Source organism: Lactuca virosa, chromosome 3 (assembly GCF_052849685.1).
Source record: "Lactuca virosa cultivar CGN04683 chromosome 3, Lactuca_virosa_CGN04683_v6, whole genome shotgun sequence".
Taxonomy (NCBI): Eukaryota; Viridiplantae; Streptophyta; class Magnoliopsida; order Asterales; family Asteraceae; genus Lactuca; species Lactuca virosa.
Genome location: NC_136428.1, coordinates 278762998 through 278784576, shown reverse-complemented (window position 1 = coordinate 278784576; position 21579 = coordinate 278762998).

Here is a 21579-nt window from a genome sequence, read left to right as displayed (position 1 = left end):
ATCTGAAATATGTATTCAAAATGTAGTTTTTTGGACACGTGTTTTAAATTTAGATTTTTTTTTTATGAAATATGAAGTATGAATTCAAAATGTAGTTTTTTTCAGAAAAAATAGAGTAAATTATACGAATGGTCCCTATGTTATTGGAACCGTAACCCAATCACATCCACCATGACACCCCAAAATTGAAATCTGACTCCTCCTTTTCTTAACGATGCCATGAAAGAAGCTCGAGTTTTCATCTCTTACAACAACCCATTTGACTTTAGCTTTCTGAGCCGCGTCAAGAGATATAACTCGATCAAAGTCACATAACCGCTTCTATATCTATATCTATATCTATATACATACTTATAAAGAAGGCATTTTTCCAATCATCTCATGCATTTGAAACCCCAACACAAATTTCCAAACACCTCATGCATTTGAAACCCCCACACCTTTTCACCTTCAAAATAATTAATCACACGGCATACACTTTATATAACTGAAATTTGCAGCTACCCATGGAACTATGGATGGTGAAGTTAGAGCATGGCATGAAGGAACAATTGATTTTGCTCCTACGTACTTTAACAAAATAATCATTTTGCATTATTTATAAGTATAAATTAGCATGTATGTATGTATATATATATATATATATATATATATATATATATATATATATATATATATATATATATATAAAGAGACATTTTTACTTGCGCCACATGCATTGAAACCTCCATGATTTTTCAATTTCTTTCTAATAATTATTATAAGTTGGTTAATAATGTTAAACTCATGAAAAAACAAAATTCTAATCATAAATCAACTAAACTAGAATATTAAAATATAATATATTACTTCTATTTATAAAATTATGAGTTTAACTTTATAACATATTATAGTTAACTTATTAGTTTAGATATGATGTAGTATGTGAACAATTGTCATTTTAAAGTCACAACTTTTGTGTAGTTTATGATTTTTGCAAAAAACTAAATCATTAGTTTCAATATAATGTTAAACAGTTAACTAAAATTAAAATTTCAGTTAAACTTTAAAAAATCAAGAGACTATTTTATAAATAGTAAAAAGTTATAAATTATAGTGTTAGATTTAAATTGTAATCCTAAATTAACAAAAAAAAACATGAAAATATTTTTTATAATCATTAAGAATTTTCAAATAAGTATCTTAAAAATAACTTAAAATTAGAAGAGTTAAAAGTAATATTATATAAAAACTTATAATGTTATCTTTAAAAAAAATATTTGTTGTTTTAAATAATTACAATCGAAGAAACTAACAATATTCATTAAATAAATTTTAAAAACTTTAAATTTCTGAAACCAAATTAAAATAATTAAGAGTTTCCAAATACGTTATTTTAAATAACTTACAACAATAATAGTTAAAATTAACATTATATACAAAAATTATATTGTTACATTTAAAAACAAAAACAATGTTTCATGTTTTAAATAATTAAAATGATAGAAATTAAAATCTTAAGAAAATAAAATTTTTAAAATTAATTAATCATAACAACAACTATAAATATCCTGAAACCATATATTATATTTAATTTTATTCATGAGTACCCCTCAGGTAGAAGTCATTGAGACAATTGAGATTATACAATTTTAAAAGATGTCTACATTATCATATAATTCAAAACAAACAATGTTTATACCAACTTATTATATGATTTATTATATAAAATCTAACAACAAGGTCATTGATATATTTAAAAAACATATATTTGTAAATATTTCAAATATATTGTTGTATTCTGCGCAACGCGCAGGTATTCGTCTAGTCATATTATTATACTTATAAAGTAAGCATTTTTCCTATCATCTCATGCATTTGAAACCCGCACACAAATTTCCAAACACCTCGTGTATTTGAAACCCCCACACATTTTCACCTTCAAAGTAATTAATCACACATCATGAAATATTTTATAACTTATATAATATGTTTAATAAGCAATTAATGGATAGTCTATTATAAAAATGTCATTCTCTTTGAGTAGACACACAAATACAAATCACATACAAAAATAACAAAGAAAACAAGTTTAAAGGTTTTGTGTTGGTTTGAGGGATTTGACCATTTTTTGAGCCATGTTATTATGTTAAAGTTTTTAATCTGTAAGTTTGTTATATACTAATTCTTTTTTTATATATTTTTCTTGGTTTAAGTATTCTTTTAAGACAATCATTCTATGTTGTGGTTGAAACTTTAATGTGAATTAGATTAGATTCATGTTATCGATCATATGTTATGGAAAGTGATATAGATAATAATTAATTAAATATTATATATATGGTTGTATGTTGGTATTTCTTCAAAGTAATAATTAATAAAAATCATGGATATGCAATATTATCCACAGTATCCATGTAAGTCTATTTAAAATGCAAATTCTTTATCTTATCACTTTATATTTTAGTATATGTTTAACATTTTAATTATAATAATTAGTGTCTTTTAAATTTTTTCTTTCGTTTATTAATAATAATAAATGGTTTTAAAACTAATGAACCATAATTATAAATAATAAAATCAAATTATAAAAAATCATGGATATGTCATATTATCCATGCAAGTCTATTTTGAAATTCAAATTGTCTATCTTATCAGTTTACTATTTAGCGTTTGTTTCACATTTTAATAGTAATATTAAGTGTTTCTTAAAAGTCTTCTTTAACTTATTAACAATAATAAGTGGTTCAAAACTAAAGAACAATAATTTTAAATGATAATAACATCAATTTATAAATTACATAACACTAACAACAAATAAATTGTATTTTAAATGAACATCATTATTGAAATTAGAAAATAATCGCATAAGTAAAAATTTAAATTAATCAATCAAAAAATTGTTAAAAATAATATTAAATAGATAATTATACTTAATTTTATTAATGAGGAAGGTGGCTTGATGTCAATGAATAATATTGTTCAAAATATTATGTCAAAGTTAATGTCAATAACATAATCATTTTAAGCATATATTTTTCAACATTCTAACAATATATTTCTAACCTACGTTGCGCAACGCGCGGGAATTCGTCTAGTATACTTATAAAATAGGCATTTTTACTTGCACCACATGCATTTGAAACATCGATGACTTTTCAATTTCTTTCTAATAATTATTATAAATTTGTTAATAATGTTAAAGTAATGCAAAAACTAAATTCTAATAATAAATTAACTAAACTACAATATTAAATTATGATATTTTAATTCTATTTATAAAATTATGACTTTACATTTTTACATATTGCAGTTAACTTATTAGTTTATATATATTGTCGTATGTGACCAATTCTCATTTTAACGTCACAAATTTTGTATAATTTATGATTTTATGCAAACTAGTTAAATTATTAATTTCAATATAATGTTAAACGGTTAAGTGAAATCAAAATTTCAGTTAAACTTGAAAAAAACCGAGAAACTATTTTTTATAAATAGTTAAAAGTTATTAATTATAGTTTTAAACCTAAATTCTAATCCTAAATTAACAAAAAAATCATTAAACTATTTTTTATAATCATTAAGATTTTCAAATAAGTAGCTTAAAAATAGACAAAATTACATAAATGGTCCATGTAGTTGACACAATTGACCAACTTTGGTCCTTATGACAAATTTTGTATGTAGATGGTTCATGTGGTTTCAAAATCTTGCAAAGACAGTCCTTTTGACTAACGGTGTTAACTTTTTCAGTTAAGTCCCTTGTGAAATGACTCATTTGACCTTCATGCCATAAGGACCATTTATGCAATTTGTTTCAGCCACAGGGATCATCTATGTAACTTTGTCTATTATTTATTATTTTTTTAATTAATTTATTTATATTTCTATGATTTGGAATTTTTTTGACGTTTTTTTCGAATATACTCTTAATGTTTTTTTTTTATTTTTTTCTCTTGCATTTTTTGATATTTTGTTCATATAAATTTTTTTCTAATTTTTTTTGACATTTTATTCAAATACATTTATTAATATTTCTTTTGACTTTTTGCTTGAATATATATATATATATATATATATATATATATATATATATATATATATATATATATATATATATATATATATATTGACGTTTTGTTCAATTATATTTTTAATGATATTTTTTACATTTTGTTTGTTTATATTTAATAAAGATTTCATACTCATTATAATCATAATTCGTAACTTAATTCACTTACAATCTTTTTTTTATTCTTTTACTATATATAAGGTTATATAACTATTATTATTTTTAATTCAAAAAAATAACAATATAACATATATAAGGTTGTATAATTATTATTTTTGTAAAGCTTTTTATAAATAGTTTTTTAATATGTTAAATGTGAATATGATTAATAAAGATAGGCTAATCGGAACATATAGGCTAATCGAAAAAAAATGACTAAAATAATTAAATAACTCAAAAATACTAAAGTTAAGTCTAATGTGAAATGTCATGGGTGCTCTCGTCAAGACTACAAGATACTCTTAGCTTAGCCTATGTGTACATAATTTATATTAATCATATTCACGTTTAACAAACTTTTTTACATTTTTTTATTAAAATATTTATAAAAAGCTTTAAAAAAGTAATAATTATACAACCTTATATGTATTATATAGTTATATATTTGAATTATAAAATAACACTTACAAAACCTTGTCTATATTAAAAGAAAAAAAATATGATTGTAATTGAATTAAGTTAAGAATTATGATTACAGTGATCATGAAATATTTAATAAATACAAAAAAGCAAAATGTAGAAAAATTCATTAAAAATATATCCGAAAAAAAATTAAAAGAAATTATTCAAACAAAAAGCCAAAAGAAATAATTATAAATGTATTCGGAAAAATGTCAAAAAATTAGAAAAAATTATACGAAAAAAATATCAAAAAATGTAAGCGTAAAATTATAAAAAAAAACATTAAATAATATATTTGAACAAAATGTCAAAAAAAATCTAAATCATAGTAATATAAATAAACTAAATAATAATAATAAATAATAATAGATGACATTACATAAATGGTCTATGTGGCTGGAACAAAGTACATAAATGATTCGTATGGTAGGAAGGGAAAATGTGTCATTTCACATGCGAGTTAACTGAAAAAGTTAACAATGTTAGTCAAAAGGACTGTTTTTGTAAGATTTTGAAACCACAGGGACCATCTATACACAAAGTTTGTCATAAGGACGAGAGTTGGTCAATTGTGTCAACCACAATGACCATTTATGTAATTTTGTCTAAAAAATAACTTACAATAAAAATAGTTAAAAATAAATAATATTATATAAAAAATTTATTATCTTTAAAAAAATAATGTTTGCTGTTTTAAATAAATACAATCAAGGAAATAAACAATATTCATCAAATAAAGTATAGAAAGGTTAAATTTTAAAAACCAAATTAAAATAATTAAGAGTTTCCAAATGTGTTATTTTAAATAACTTACAACAACAATAGTTAAAAGGTAACATTATATACAAAAATTATGTTCTTACCTTTAAAAACAAAAACAATGTTTGATGTTTTAAATAATTAGAATGATAGAAATTAAAACTTAAACAAATAAACTTTTTAGAATTAATTAATCATAAAAACAACTATAAATATCATTAAACCATATATTATATTTAATTTTATTCATGAGTGACATGTATGTACAGGCCATTGAAACTATTTGGATTATAGAATTTTAAAAGATGTCTACATTGTCATATAATTCAAAACAAACAATGTTTATACCAACTTATCATAATATTCATTATATAAAAGCTAACAACAACATCATTGATATATTTAAAAAAAAACATATATTTGTAAATATTTCAAATATATTGTTGTATTCTGTGCAACACGCAGATATTCGTTTATCTATATATATATATATATATATATCATACATACTTATAAAGCTAGCATTTTTTCTTGAATCTCATGCATTTGAAACCCCCTTTTTTAACTTCCTCAAACCACATTCATTTGAAACCCCCTTTTTTAACTAATGCAACTCAAAAGTTTTCTTAATTATGATTTAACACTCAAAAGTTTTATAACTTATATTATGTTTAATTAGCATTTAGTGAAAAGTTTACTATAAAAAGGTCAATCTTTTGTGTCTTTTGTGTTATATAAAATCTTACATGTAAGAAGGATTTGAAGATATTGTGATTCAAAAGTTTTCATATAGTTGAAGCATTCACGATCCAAATATAATGATTTGAAGAAATGGGTTATGTCGCATCGATGGTAATTGTAATATGAGTTTTTCTTTCAACCAAAACAAATGAAGCTTTTCTATTCTTTCTTTATATTCAGTTTCCCATTTAATCTTTATATGTGATTTGTGTGTATTACTCAATCTTGAATGTGACTCTCCAAACATCAATGTTTTGCTTGGAATATCTTTCTGATTCTTCTTTTTCAAGAAAAATATTTTGATTGCAGGTTAGTGAAGAATTGTCATCAAGTTTCTATGGTTGAATGGTGTTAAATGAAGAAAGAAGATTCATAAAATGGATATATGTTTTTTTTGTTTTAGCAAAGTTGACGAATGTTAGTTTTTTCTTTTGATTTAAATGTATGTTTATGTAACATCTTTATTTATATATTCAACCACCCAATGCTCTTATTTATTTGATTGTAGTTTTTCTATATTGATTTTTTTTTCTACTATTTTTTTGTTGGGTTATCATACACAACATATTTAAAAGACAATATTTAAAGATAACATAATTTTGAACATTTGATAGGTAATTATGATAGACTTATCATGATATGTTCTTCATATGAAAGTAATTTATCCATATTACTACGACAAGAATTACATATGACATTTACGCAAATATATATATATATATTATATGTGATTTGTTTAACATGTATATGCACCTATGTATGTTATAAATTTATAATTAAATATCTTTATGTTTAATAATTGAAGGGATTAAAATGATGCATCAAACCCAATTATTTAGACGAATAATAATAATAATAATAATAATAATAATAATAATAATAATAATAATAATAATAATAATAAATATACATTTCCAAGTACCGCATTCATTTGAAACTCACACTACAACTCAAAAGTTTTCTAATTTATGTATATTTATTAGTTACAACTCAAGAGTTTTTAACTTATGATTATTAATTAGTAATCACTAATAACTTTTTATTTTCCTTTCTTTTATAAGGTTGTAAAGTTTTGCTCATTAAAAACATTAATGTATTTGAAGAGATTTGTGATTTAAATATGAAGAATTAATATAAATGTTATAATGGATGTTTTAGTGTTTTTATGTTATTAAAAGTTATAGTGTTTATTTTTCATATTTTTTATTATTCGTTGTATATATATCTTTTTTAATACAAATGTTATAATAGATGGTTTTCTATTTTTATGTTGCTAAACGTTGCAGTTCATATTTTTGTTCATTCGTTTTGTTACCCGTTATATTATCATTCATTTGATATATAATTTACACAATTTTAAACGGTTTATAAAATTATCAAATAATCGTATATATCACAATGACTTAAAAATTAAACTATAATGTTTAATAAAATTAATATGTTAACTATATGTTTGCTTTACTACTAACATTTTGTTTCAAAATAGAAATATTAAATAATAATTTGGTAAAAGTTATTATTTTAACTATATAATTCTATTCTCGCGCAACGCGCATGGATTCACCTAGTTTCTTATAATAGAAGCATTTTTCTAAGAACCACGTTGATTTGAAACTCCTTTGTCTTTTCATATTCTCAAATGACTATATTTCTAAGCACCACATTGATTTGAAACTCCTTTGTATTTTCATATTCTCAAATGACTTTTCAAATGTCTTCAAAGTAATTCATTTTGAATTAAACACCAAACATGTTATATAAACTCTTACATGTAAGAAGGATGTCATAAGAAAATGAAAAGAAAATATTTCAATAGGCACAATTCGTTTAGAACGTATTAGCAGTGATGGAGTCCCTAAAAGAGCTCTACAAGTGAATGTTGTGGATGAATGTATCATTTTTTACTCATAGTTTGATCGTGTTATATTTTTTCCAATGAGGATGTGCAATTCGAGTTTTGGTTTGCAATTTTCGAAGTTACATGTGAGAACATCATCATTAGCCTATTTGTTTTTATTTCTTCGTTTTTGTTATGAATATTTCAATATGCTTTGTTTTTTCATAGATTTTGTTTCCTTTTATATTTACATTTGTACATGTATAAAAGGTTGTTTGAACCACACATTGTAATTCAATAAAGCAACACATGTTAAGTATATTGATATGCTCCATAATTTGTATCATAAAAGTTTAATTTCAAGTTCATCATTATAGCAAGTTGTACAAATCTTATATGAAGTGGCCTAAAATAAGAAGTTTACAAGCTTAACAAAGTTTCTTTCATAATTTGTTTAATGTTATTAATAACTTTTTATTCTATGCCTTAAAAGCTAGCAAACATGCCATAATGAGTTTTTATATCAACTTCGTATAAATATAATTATTTCAAAATTAATAATAGCGATGTGATTATTTTAATAGCGTGTATGTATCTGTCTCTCTGTCTGTATGTGTGTGTGTGTATATATATATATATATATATATATATATATATATATATATAATTCTATTCTGCGCAACGAGGGAAATTTACTTAAATCAAACTCATTTGAAATTTTCACAACAACAAAAGAGTTTTCTAATTTGTGTATACTTATTATTTCAAATATAAAGCTATTAACCACTACAACTCATAAGTTTTTGTAACTTATGGTTGATAATTGGTAGTGACTTTTTATTTTCGTCTCATTTATATACATTGTATCCATATTAGTATTATATAAATAAGTTTTCTCACAAACAATCACATGCTTTAAGATATTTTTCATTAAAATATGAAGAGTTGAAAAAAAATGTTTTTCCGCATCATGGTTATTACTATGCGGATTTTTCTTGGAACAATAAGTATTATTTCATAATTAGTTTAATGTTATTAATAATTTTTTATTGTATGCCTTAAAGGCATCAAACATGTTATAATGAGTATTTATATCAATTTCGTACAAATATAATTATTTCAAAGTTAATAATAGCGATATGATTATTTTAATAGCGTGTATGTATGTATGTGTCTGTGTGTGTGTGTGTCTATATATATATATATATATATATATATATATATATATATATATATATATATATATATATATATATATATATATATATATATATATATAATATGTGTCTTCTATATATTTTTTGTATGATTTATCAGTGTTTAATAAGGTTATTTTTGTTACAAATGTTATAGTAGACATTGTAGTGTTTTTCTGTTATTAAAAGTTGTAGTATTTATGTTTTTCATATATTTATTATTCATTAAATACAAAAATTAACATACAGTTTATATACAATTTACAAACCTTAAAATGGTCAATAAAATCATCAAATATTTATTGTAACACCCCGACTCCCAGGTATAAATTTTACAGCTTTATATTCAGATTTAAAGGCCTACTCGACGAGTTGGATGCCCCAACTCGTCGAGTAGAAGCGGATATGGCCGTGTGACCTAAGGGACCTGCTCGACGAGTTGGAGGACCCAACTCGACGAGTTGGAGCTAGAATATGAAACCCTAATTTCCAGGGTTTTACACCCTATTTAAAGGATCATTAGCCACCCACTGTCTCTCTTATCGCCTCCCTTGACCTCGGAAAACCCTAATCGTGTATTACTCCTCATTTGTGTGTGTAAAAACTTGGAAGGTGGTTTTTGTGAAAGAAACTTGAAGACTCAAGAGCTTGGATCAAGGAGAAGCTTGTAGATCCTATACCTACTCCGACTTGGCTTCCATTTGAAGGTAACAAGTCGTTACCTTGATCATTCTAGTGTTAGATCTCCTTATTCAAGGGTTTAAGGCCATTTTTGGCATATGTGTGGGTCATTTCTGGTATTGAGTATGATCGGAAGTTGTAACTACAGATCTGGACTCCTCTAAGCCCTCATAGTCATAAAGTTATCGAATCTATCATGCTTTGGCCCTTCTCTTTGGCTGAAACCTCTTCCTTAGCTTGGTTTTTGCATTTAAGGCCTTGCATGCACGTAAAGTTTGCAACTTTACGTAGTAACAATGCCCTAAGAGGCTAGATCTACGATTTGGAGCCTTTGTCTTGCGTAAAGTCATCTAAGTAAGAAAAGGACTGAAGGGACTCGACCAGTTGCATGGTAAAATCGACGAGTCAGATGAAGATTGCATGTTTTTGGTTCTGCATGGACTCAGCGAGTTGGTTAGGATTTTTCCAACATTCTGGACACTGCATGGACTCGACGAGTTGTTTGGAAACTCGGCGAGTCGACTAGGGTTTTCACGAATTCTTGAGTTCTGAAGGAACTCGACGATTCATTGAGTTACACTCGACGAGTTGGGTCAACATGGACTGTTGACCTTGACCGTTGACTTTGACTTTGACCAAGGGTTGACCAGTTTGACTTTTGGGGGTATTAGTAAGTTGGGAATTTAGGAAGTGGATCGTTGGTGGATATAGGTGTTTGAGTTTGGAGCTGTATTTGGGGAGTTTGACATTATCATCCCGAGCTACTTGTGAGGTGAATTCGTCTTACTATATCAACAGGGTCTAAGGCACCAAGGCCTGCCCTTTGTGGATTATTATCCTGGTTATAGTATGCTTGTATGCAGTTATGATCTATTAGATCGGTATCCTGATAGATAGGATGTAGTTATGATATTATGATATGTTAGATCAGTATCCTGGTAGATAGGATGATGATATGCTTAGTGATCTGTATAATCAGTGCTAGTCTTTTGATTGTTATGTGTTATGATAATGTTGACATATATGTGTGTGGTTGGGTTGAGGCGGTCTTGCTTTGTGTTGAAGGCCAACAGACCCAGGGCGGCCCGGATAGACTGAAGGCCCTACGAGGCGGTCCAGTCAGGCCGAAGGCCCGACGAGCGGTCCGGATAGGCTGTAGGCCCTGCGAGGCGGTCTAGACATGCCAAAGGCTCGGGAGCGGTCCAGATAGGCTGTAGGCCCTACGAGGCGGTCCAGTCAGGATGATGGCTCAGTATGCATGGTGTTTGTAGGATATTGTTATGGTTTGAATGGCGTTGGTATTTTGGGGGAACTCACTAAGCCTCGAGCTTACAATTGTTGATTTTTTTTTCAGGTACTTCTCATGATCACGGGAAGGAGAAGGCGTGATCATGCACCTCCTTATATTTTTATGATTTGATTATGGGATAGTCTGACACGAAACCATTTTGAAAACAAATTTTTAATAATTATTGGTTTTTGAATGATTTAAAAAGTTTTAAATTGGCATGATTTTTATGGGTGTTACAAGTTGGTATCAGAGCCGGGTTTGAGTGAATTGGAGGAACACTCGTGTGAATCCAGTCTCAAACCAAGGAAAAGATTTTTAAAATGATTTCAAATGGTTTTTAAAATAAGAAAGGAGGATGCAGAGTGTACGATCAGCTGGAGCCAGTAAGTAGACCCCAAAATACCTTACGAATTATTTGATTTTTTGTGATATGTTAGAACAACATGCTAGTACTAGGCTAGGGATCTTCAGGAATTGCATGACAGAATTTCCTGATTATATTATGCCTGATAGCCTAGGGTTTTCCTCGTATGAAATTGACATCATTACTGTAGTTGCTTAGTATATGCATCACGGTTGTACATAATTAAGATCTTATAGCCTGAGAATGTTTGGTTTGGCCTTATTTATTGTTCTTGTTTGATGAAGGGCTTAGGGTAGGATCATGTATTCGAAAGTCTATAGGGTCCAGCGTTATGTATGGCTAGCATACACTAGTGCTGCAGGGTTGGTGGAAGTTTCATGGGTGAGTTGTGTAGGATCAGTCTGCCAGTTATAAGATATTTAGCCTTCCTCTAGGAGTGACGATTGAGCGCTCGCCATGCTTACATATATTGTTAGGGCGTTGTGATGATACACAAGTATATGGGTAGGTGTGGAAGGTAGTATGGGCCCGTACTACTGAAAGCACAGGACCCATACGCGTAGCAAGGAAGTCACAACCCCTAAGGTTTTGTTGGAAGTTGGTTCCCGGATTATTATATGGAATGTCTGATATCTTCCTCGTATATTTTCAGCATGGTGGTTACTAGATGATTTGTGATTGGATCCGGATCAGGATCAGGAGATGGCGGTCAGGAGGGACCAGCAGTGCCCGAGTACATTGGTCAGATGAGGTCGGATGAGTTGGGCGCCAAGATTCGAGAGATCCTGCATGATGAGGTTGCTACTCTGTTCCGGGCACAGTTGTCGGAGATTTTTGGGTCTATCAAGACCGTTATGGTGGAGTACTTTGACGAGCGCTATGCAGCTCTTGCTGAGACGGCTTCCGCTGCAGCCTCCGTAGCCGTAGTCGCTGGTGGTGGTGGGACCAGCCGGGATTTCCAGTACCGGGACTTCGATAACACGAAGCCCATGACTTTTGATGGGACTCGGGACCCGATTGTAGCCACAAGGTGGCTGTCTGACGTGGAGGGATGTTTCTTCACGTGCTCATGTCCTGCTGACCAGAAGGTCAGGTGTGCTCTGAACCTGCTGAGGTCCGGAGCCAAGGACTGGTGGAGGTTGATGACGGGTCGTATACAAATGATCAGAGAGCTGTCGTTACATGGGAGCAGTTCAGGGATATGTTACGCGCTCGCTACATTCCACGGGTTGAGCGCGAACGGCTGGCACAGGAGGTTTTAGATTTGAGACAGGATGCGGAGTCGGTGACGGAGATCACCCGTATGTTCACTGAGAGGGCGATGTTCTGCCCAGAGTGTGCTTCCGAGCATGCTCAAGATTGACATCCGACAGTTTGTTGCTACCCAACGATGTGATACGCTACTGGAGTTATCGGAGGCCACTAGGCGGTGTTAGCTTGAGCTTGAGTTACAGTTGCGAGAGGCAGGCCCCGGCGCAGTTACAGCCGGCACCGAAGCGGTCTAAGACCACTGATTCTAAGTCTGAAGGCCAGCATGGCCGCACTTGTGGGAAGTTCGGGAAGGATCATTCTGGTGTATGTCGATCGGGTAGTGGATGCAACAAATGTGGCAAGGAGGGGCACTTCACGAGGGACTGCGGCCAGTCCACCCTTGCTCCAGATATGAGGATCTGTTATCATTGTCATCAGGTTGGTCACGTGAAGACCAACTGTCCAGTACTCACCGCCAAGCTGGCGCAGGCTCCCGCACCGGCTACTTTACGGATCACTGATGAGAGTCAGGGTAGAGCAGGGCCCCCGAGGGCCCAGGGACGCGCCTTCCAGCTTACAGCCGATGAGGCCAAGGCAGCACCAGATGTGGTTGCTGGTATGTTTTTATCCTTTATCTTGTTGATTATAAATTTTTTATGCTTATATGTGTTCTACCATTTTAGGTACATTCTTAGTGAACTCCTTACCTGCTTTGGTATTATTTGACTCCTGGACGAGTCGGTCTTTTGTATCCCGTTCGTTCAGTAGGGAGTTCAGATTGCCTGTAGGAGAGCTAGAGTGTCCGTTGCGAGTCTCCATCGCCAACGAACACGGGATTTTTGCTTCTTCGTTCTATCGGGGTTGTCTTTTGTAGATCTTCGGGGTATCTTTCCCGATAGACCTGATACCTATTCCCATGGGGGTGTATGTGTGATTGTGGGTATGGACTGGTTAAGTCGCTTCGGTGCCATGATCGACTGCGAGGGTCAGCGGTTGGTAGTTCGAACCCCAAGTGGGGGAGAACTAGTTATCTTCGGCGAGGGCACCAGGTTGGGTTCAGGGTTCTGGTCAGCCGCCAGGGATCGACGGTATATTCAGAACGAGTGTGCAGGTTATCTAGCGTATGTGGTGGATACGCGGGTCAGGGATCATACCTTGGTTTCAGAGGTTCCAGTAGTCAGGGAGTCCGCTGACGTGTTTCCGGAGGAGTTACCCGGAGTGCCTCCGGAGAGGCAGGTCGAGTTCAGGATCGACCTTGTGCCAGGCACGACCCCTATCGCTAAGGCGTCGTACCGCTTGGCACCACCTGAGATGCTGGAGCTGTCATCTCAGCTGCAGGAGCTGCTAGGCAAGCAGTTCATTTGTCCAAGCAGTTCTCTGTGGGGAGCACCGATACTCTTCATGAAGAAGAAGGATGGTTCACACCGAATGTAAATTGACTACCGGGAATTGAACAAGTTGACAGTGAAGAACCGTTATCCACTACCACGGATCGATGATCTCTTTGATTAGTTACAGGGAGCATCTTGGTTCTCCAAGATTGATTTGAGGTCCGAGTATCATCAGGTCAGGGTACGGGAAGAGGACATGGAGAAGACCGCGTTCCGGAATCGTTATGGACACTATGAGTTCATGGTGATGACATTTGGGCTCACCAACGCGCCAGCTATATTTTTAGACCTGATGAATCGGGTATGCAGACCGATGATCGAACGCTCAGTCATTGTGTTTATAGATGACATATTGGTGTATTCCAAGACCAGGGAGAAGCACAAGGAGCATCTTCGGGACTTATTGGGAGTCTTGAGACGAGAACGGCTTTATGCCAAGTTCTCGAAGTGCGAGTTCTGGTTACGAGAGGTTCAGTTTCTTGGACATCTCGTTAACCAGGAGGGGATTTGTTGGATATAGTGTCTAAGTCCATAACTATATTTGGTATGTACTTGACCCGACCTGGCATGGTCCATTTGGGTTGCACTTCACCCGAACAATTTGTGGATAATCGTTTGAGAATAGTATAAGTTATGATTTATTAATATATTATAAGTCCTAATATATTAATATAAAATCATATTATTTAATTAGTATTGATCTATAATTAATCTAGAATTAATTTAGAGATCAAAAGTATGACTAATTAAATATAGGCTCTTGTATTTATATAGTGTGGGCTAATGCTTATTTGGAATGGGCTAGGCTTGCATGGAAAGTCCATGGATACTCCATGGATACTCCATGGAGCTTTAACCCATGGATCTCATGGAAATGAAAAGACATGGGTATTAGGGTTTACATGGATGTAACCCTAATTCACCACACTATATAAAGGAGGCTTTGGTTCTTGAAATCACACTAGTTGTGGTGAGTAAAGTAAGAGGGCCGATTTCAAGAAAGGTGATTACTATTCTCTCAAAATTCCAAGTTTGTGGTGATTTGTGATTTCCATTTGAGGCATCCACACTATTGGTGCTAGGCTCTAAAACTCCAAGCAATCAACTACAACTACAAGGTAAGTAATTCTACTAGCTTTATTTGATTCAAGTTCCCCATGCCATGCTAGATAGGATAAGAACCTTGGAAAAATAATTATTTGCATGTATCTTAGTCAAACATAGATCCAAGGTTTCTAGGGTTGCATGTACACCATAGGAGTGTTAGAATGCTCAAAACTCATCAGTGGTATCAGAGCCTGGTTTGTTTATTTGATACTTGATGCAAAAAAAAAAAAAAAACTTGAAAATTGAAGTTTTGTTCAAAAGCTCGTATCAAAATTTCAAGTTTTGTATATGTACTTACGATTCTTGAAATTTTTGATATGAACATTCATAAACATATGAGTTTAGAAGATCATAGAAATTATGTGCTAATAATTGATTAGATTAATTCTTGATCTTTATGTGTTTTAATGGAGTCCATAACTAGTTCTTAAGTTATGGATAACCAAAAGTCACATTTATAAATAACCATTAAAAGAACACATAGGTTACAAAAAAAATGAAGAGTCTTCATTTTTAATAACCATTAACTCATAAGTTATGAGAAATGAAAAGTTTTGAAAGTTTACAAAACTTGCGCTCAAGTTTTGGAACATGTAAAGTCATATTAAAAACTATAGTTCCAACCCCTAGAATTTTAAAAGTTAAAATTCAACCCTTATACTTTATAATATTATAAGTTTAATAATATTTATATATGTATAAGATCAAGTCGTCTTACCGCTAGTACGCCTCATTCACGAAGCCAGTCTATAAGGGGGGTATAAGGTTGTTGCCTATAAAATGACAACTTAATGGGTGTCCACTCTCACCCACCGCTTCCTTGATCGGTGGAGGGTCATTAGCGGAACGGGTAGGACAAGGACTTATAAATTCTCATTAAAAGTATAATGATAATACTAAAGTAACTAAACTTTATTGAATTCCCAATCTTAGTTATTTTAGGAAAATGTGAATAAGGTGCTAATCCATGAAATTACACTTTACACTTTGTTTAAGTCGTTAGTGGAGCGTGTGTGGTTAATCGGCACACTAACTTGAACTTAACAAGGTAGGTAAAGGGTGACTTAATGTTTATCATAGTATCGATGGAGCATGTGTGGCTAACCGGCACATCGATTGAGGGGTAATACATTAAGGGTACCAAGTAATTTGCATGGTTACTTCACACCTTGTTTTGTGATCCTCGGCATCCCAGTCACAAAACCTGAAGGGCACACTCGAGATTGAAACATGCCATTGAAGAAAGTTCAATGAATCTCAAATAATCTAGGAGTTTCTAAACCAATTAAAACCTAATTAAATATTTCGTTTTTCATGGTGGAAATTGGTGAATCGTCATTCACCTACCTTCAAATATCTTATAGCTTAGATTACGACATCCCTCTTCTAAGTTATAAAATATTGTGTTGGGTCCTAGCCTTAATATTACATTTGGGTGTTTTGTTAAGGACTATCTCTATATCTAATCTAATCTATTCTCTCTTCTTTTTCAGATGTCTTCCAATAACAATGCTTCTGGCTCAAACCCTACTAGCTCCTTCTCTCTCATGAATCTTTGTGGGAGAGTCATCTTTGATGGGTCCAACTTTACAGATTGGATCAGAAACATCAGGATGGTTACTCGGTATGAGAACAAAGAATATGTTCTCGACAAGGAGCTGAAGGTACCCGAGCCAACTGCTACTCCTGAAGAGCTTGCTGAATATGAGGTACATGAAAGAGATGCTACAAAAGTGGCATGCATCATGATGGCCACCATGACAGCCGAGCTCCAAAAGTCCTATGAGGACTATTATCCTTTTGAGATGCACCAGGACTTGATGGACCGCTACCATCAAAGTGCTCGTCAAGAGCGATATGAAATAATCTCCTCCATGATAACAACCCGAATGAAGGATGGTGAACCCATCACGGGCCACATGCAGAAAATGCAAAGGTATGTGGACCGTTTACTGAAGCTGAATGTGAACTTCCCTGAGGTGTTAGCAATAGACATCATTTTGCACTCCTTGCCATCGTGTTATGATCAGTTCCGCATGACATATCACATGAACAAGGAAGAAGTCACCCTCAGCAAACTTCAAGGACTCTTGAAGACCGCCGAAAGTGGTCTAAAGGGTAAGTCGGTTGTTACTACTCCTACTCCTACTCCAACTGCGGCCAATGTCTTGGCAATCGGGCATGGCAAAGGGAAGAAGAGAAAGAACCCTTCTAAGGGTACCAAGGGTAAGACCCTCGAAGGCTCCTCTTCAAGCAAAACCAAGAAAGGTTTTGTCACTCCTTCTGCTAACCCTAATGAGGCTGAATGCTTCTATTGCCATGAAAAGTCGCACTTGAAGTGAAACTGCCCAAAGTACCAGCAAGATTTGAAGGATGGGAAAGTAAAACCCAACCATGCAGGTATATACACTATATTGTCTAATAACTCACCTCATTCTAAGTCTTGGGTCCTTGATACAGGTTGTGGTATTCACATATGTTGTGATTTGCAGGGACTAAAAAGAAGTGAGAATGTGGAGCAGGGAAAGATAAACTTGATCATGGGAAACAGGAAAGCTTCACCTGTCACCAAGATAGGAGTTTATTCCTTAGTGCTAAATAGTGGGTTTACATTAGATTTGAATAAATGTTATTATTCGCTAGAAATGGCAAGAAATGTTATTTCCTTTCATGCATTGTATAAACAAGGTTTTACCTTTTATTTTGATAATAATAATGGTAGTATTGATGCTTTCTTTAATAATGTTTTTTATTTTAAAGCATTACCTTGTGATGGCGTGTATGAAACTGTATCTGTTGTAGATAATCTAGGAAATAATGTATTGTGTATTAACTCTTCCACTAGCTTAGATAAAGCATCCTTATGGCATTGTCGTCTTGGACATGTAAGCAAGAAACGCATAGGCCAACTCCAAAAGGATGGAGTCTTGTAGTCATTTGACCTAAAGTCAGATGATAGTTGTGAATCTTGTTTGCTTGGTAAAATGACAAAGTCACCTCTTACTGGCACTTGTGCTAGGGGTGAAGGTTTGTTGGACCTCATACACACGGATGTGTGTGGACCCTTCAGAACCGCCACAAGAGATGCTAATCGGTTCTATGTGACTTTTACTGATGATTTTAGTAGATATGGATATGTCTACCTAATCAAGCATAATTTAGAAACCTTTGAGAAATTCAAAGAGTTTAAGCAAGAAGTGGAGAATCAGTTGGGCAGGAACATTAAGATGCTTCGATCCGATCGTGGTGGTGAGTATCTTAGTACTGAGTTCCTTGACCATCTTAAGGAATGTGGGATTTTCTCACAATTGACACCTCCTAGGACACCACAGTTGAATGGTGTAGCTGAGAGGCGCAATCGGACCTTGTTGGACATGGTTTGTTCCATGATGAGTCGAGATTCGCTACCAATCTCATTTTGGGGGTATGCCTTAGAGACTGCCGCCCATATCCTTAATCTAGTCCCTACAAAGAAGGTTGCCAAAACACCTCACGAGTTGTGGACTGGAAAAGTTCCCAATCTAGACCACATCAAGATTTGGGGTTGCGAGGCTTTTGTGAGACGCGAGACTCACGATAAGCTCGAACCCCGAAGAGAAAGGTGTATTTTCATCGGCTACCCACAGAAATCCTTTGGTCACATCTTCTACAAACCCAGTGATAATGTGGTCTTTGTAGCAAGAAGAGGATTCTTTCGAGAGAGAGAATTCATGAGCCAAGGAGACAGTGGGCGGCAAATTGACCTTGAGGAAATTCAAGAGTCAAGTGGTGAAGGAACCTTAAACCCTAGCCCTCAACCTGAGGAGGAAACTCCTGTTGAGCCGACTGAAGGATCTATACCTCTGAGGCGTTCCACCAGAGTTAGGAATGCACCTGAGCATTATTATGGTTTTCATATTACTATAGAAGGTGAGACACTTATCAGTGATAACACACTGGTAAATCTGGATGAGCCTAACAGCTACACGGAAGCCATGGCAGGCCCTGACACTGCTAAATGGAAAGAGGCTATGGATAGCAAGATACAGTCCATGTATGACAATCAAGTTTGGAACTTGGTTGACAATGTACCTGATCGTAAGATAGTTGGGTGCAAATGGATCTTCAAGAAGAAGACCGACATGGATGGTAATGTACAAACTTATAAGGCACAACTGGTTGCAAAGGGTTATTCTCAAACTCCGGGAGCTGATTATGATGAGACCTTTTCACCAGTGGCCAATATTAAGTCTATTAGGGTTCTGTTAGCCATTGCTGCATTTCATGATTATGAAATATGGCAAATGGATGTCAAAACCGCTTTCCTTAATGGAAACTTGGCTGAAGATGTTTACATGGTTCAGCCAGAGGGTTTTGTCAGTACAGAGTACCCCAGTAGAGTGTGTAAGCTCGAGAAATCCATTTATGGATTAAAACAGGCACATCGTAGATGGAATCTTTGCTTTGATGAGAAAGTCAAAGAATTTGGCTTTTCAAGGAGTGAAGATGAATCTTGTGTCTATATCAAGGCTAGTGGGAGTATAGTCAGCTTTTTGGTACTGTATGTGGATGACATACTACTCATAGGAAATGACATCCCAACCCTGCAGGAAGTAAAGTCCTAGCTTGGGAAGTGTTTCGCTATGAAGGACCTTGGAGAAGCTGCCTATATCCTAGGGATAAGGATTTTGAGAAACAGGAGTAAAAGACTAATTGGACTTAGTCAAAGCACCTATGTGGACAAAGTGTTGAAAAGGTTCAACATGCATAACTCCAAGAAAGGAGAGTTACCTATCCAGAGTAACGCCAGATTGAGTAAGACACAAAGCCCTAGTACTGAGGCTGAGATAGCAGAAATGAGTCGAATACCTTATGCTTCAGCTGTAGGATCGATCATGTATGCTATGACGTGTACTCGACGTGATGTAGCCTTTGCTTTGAGCATGGTTAGCAGGTATCAGGGGAACCCTGGCAAGGCACACTGGACTGCGGTAAAGAATATCCTCAAGTACCTACGGAGGACTAAGGACTGGGTCCTTACCCTCGGTGGCAGTGAGGACTTGAGAGTTGTAGGGTACAGTGATGCTAGCTTTTAGACTGACAGGGATAATTTCCGCTCTCAGTTGGGCTGGGTCTTTACTCTAAACGGAGGGGCAATTACTTGGAAAAGTTCCAAGCAGGAGACAGTGGTTGATTCCACTTGTGAATCAGAGTATATAGCAGCAAGCGAGGCAGCAAAGGAGACTATATGGCTAAAGAACTTCATCGGAGACCTTGGAGTTGTACCAGCTATAAAGGAGCCAATGGAGATTTTCTGTGACAGCAATAGTGCGGTTGCCTTAGCCAAGGAACCAAGAGATCATGGGAGATCCAGACACATTGACAGAAAATATCACTTCATCAGACATTGAATAGAAGAAGGAATCCTCATGGCAAAGAGGGTATCATCGGATGAGAACCCAGGAGATCCCCTCACGAAGGGACTGACTCGGGCTAAGCATCTCCAGCATGCTCGGAGCATAGGGCTGAAGGATGATATTAGTTTTAGTAGTTAGATAATCTTGAAATTTGTAAAATGTAATTGACATTTGATGATAAATAAAAGCTGTTATTTATGAGTAAAGTGTTGTTATCTCTTGTCAATCGTTTACTATTATTTCTTTTTGCATGTTTTGACTTCCAGAATAATTATGTTATGGTTTATATCATATTATTCAAACTCTCCACAGTCGGTCATATGTTGGAAGTAGATATGAATCAAGACTGTCATGGGTTGGCTTGTAGAGGTCTAAGATGTTAGACAAAGCGGGGCTACAGCACTCATGAGTGCTCATAAGTTCTGAGTATTGGATTCAACCCACGCTCACTTGTATCACTTCATGGAATTTATCTCGAGTGATCGTGAGACGGTAATATCATATAAGTCTTCAAACCTAGAGATATGATTTGTTGCCTATGAGTTGGTTATGCATTGATTGCACGAAAACGCATTGGTAACTCGATGTTATAAACCGTGCTTTTGTGTGTAATTCAACAAGTAGTAGAGCAAACATATGAGTCGAAGTTTATCTGTTCCTTCTAGGATTAGAAGCGATATCTGGGCCCCTCGATGATTTAGTTTTGACCTATGTATCGGGCCCGGTCAGAACTAAATTTATGTGTTCAGTTAAGTTCTATGTCAAACAAATCGGAAATCGGGAAACAAATGCTGGACAATAAGCAAGACCATGTTCCATGTATTTGTCCGGCTGATATCTAGAACAGAGGATTATATGATCACTTATCTAAAATGGCGCTTCATAGTTCA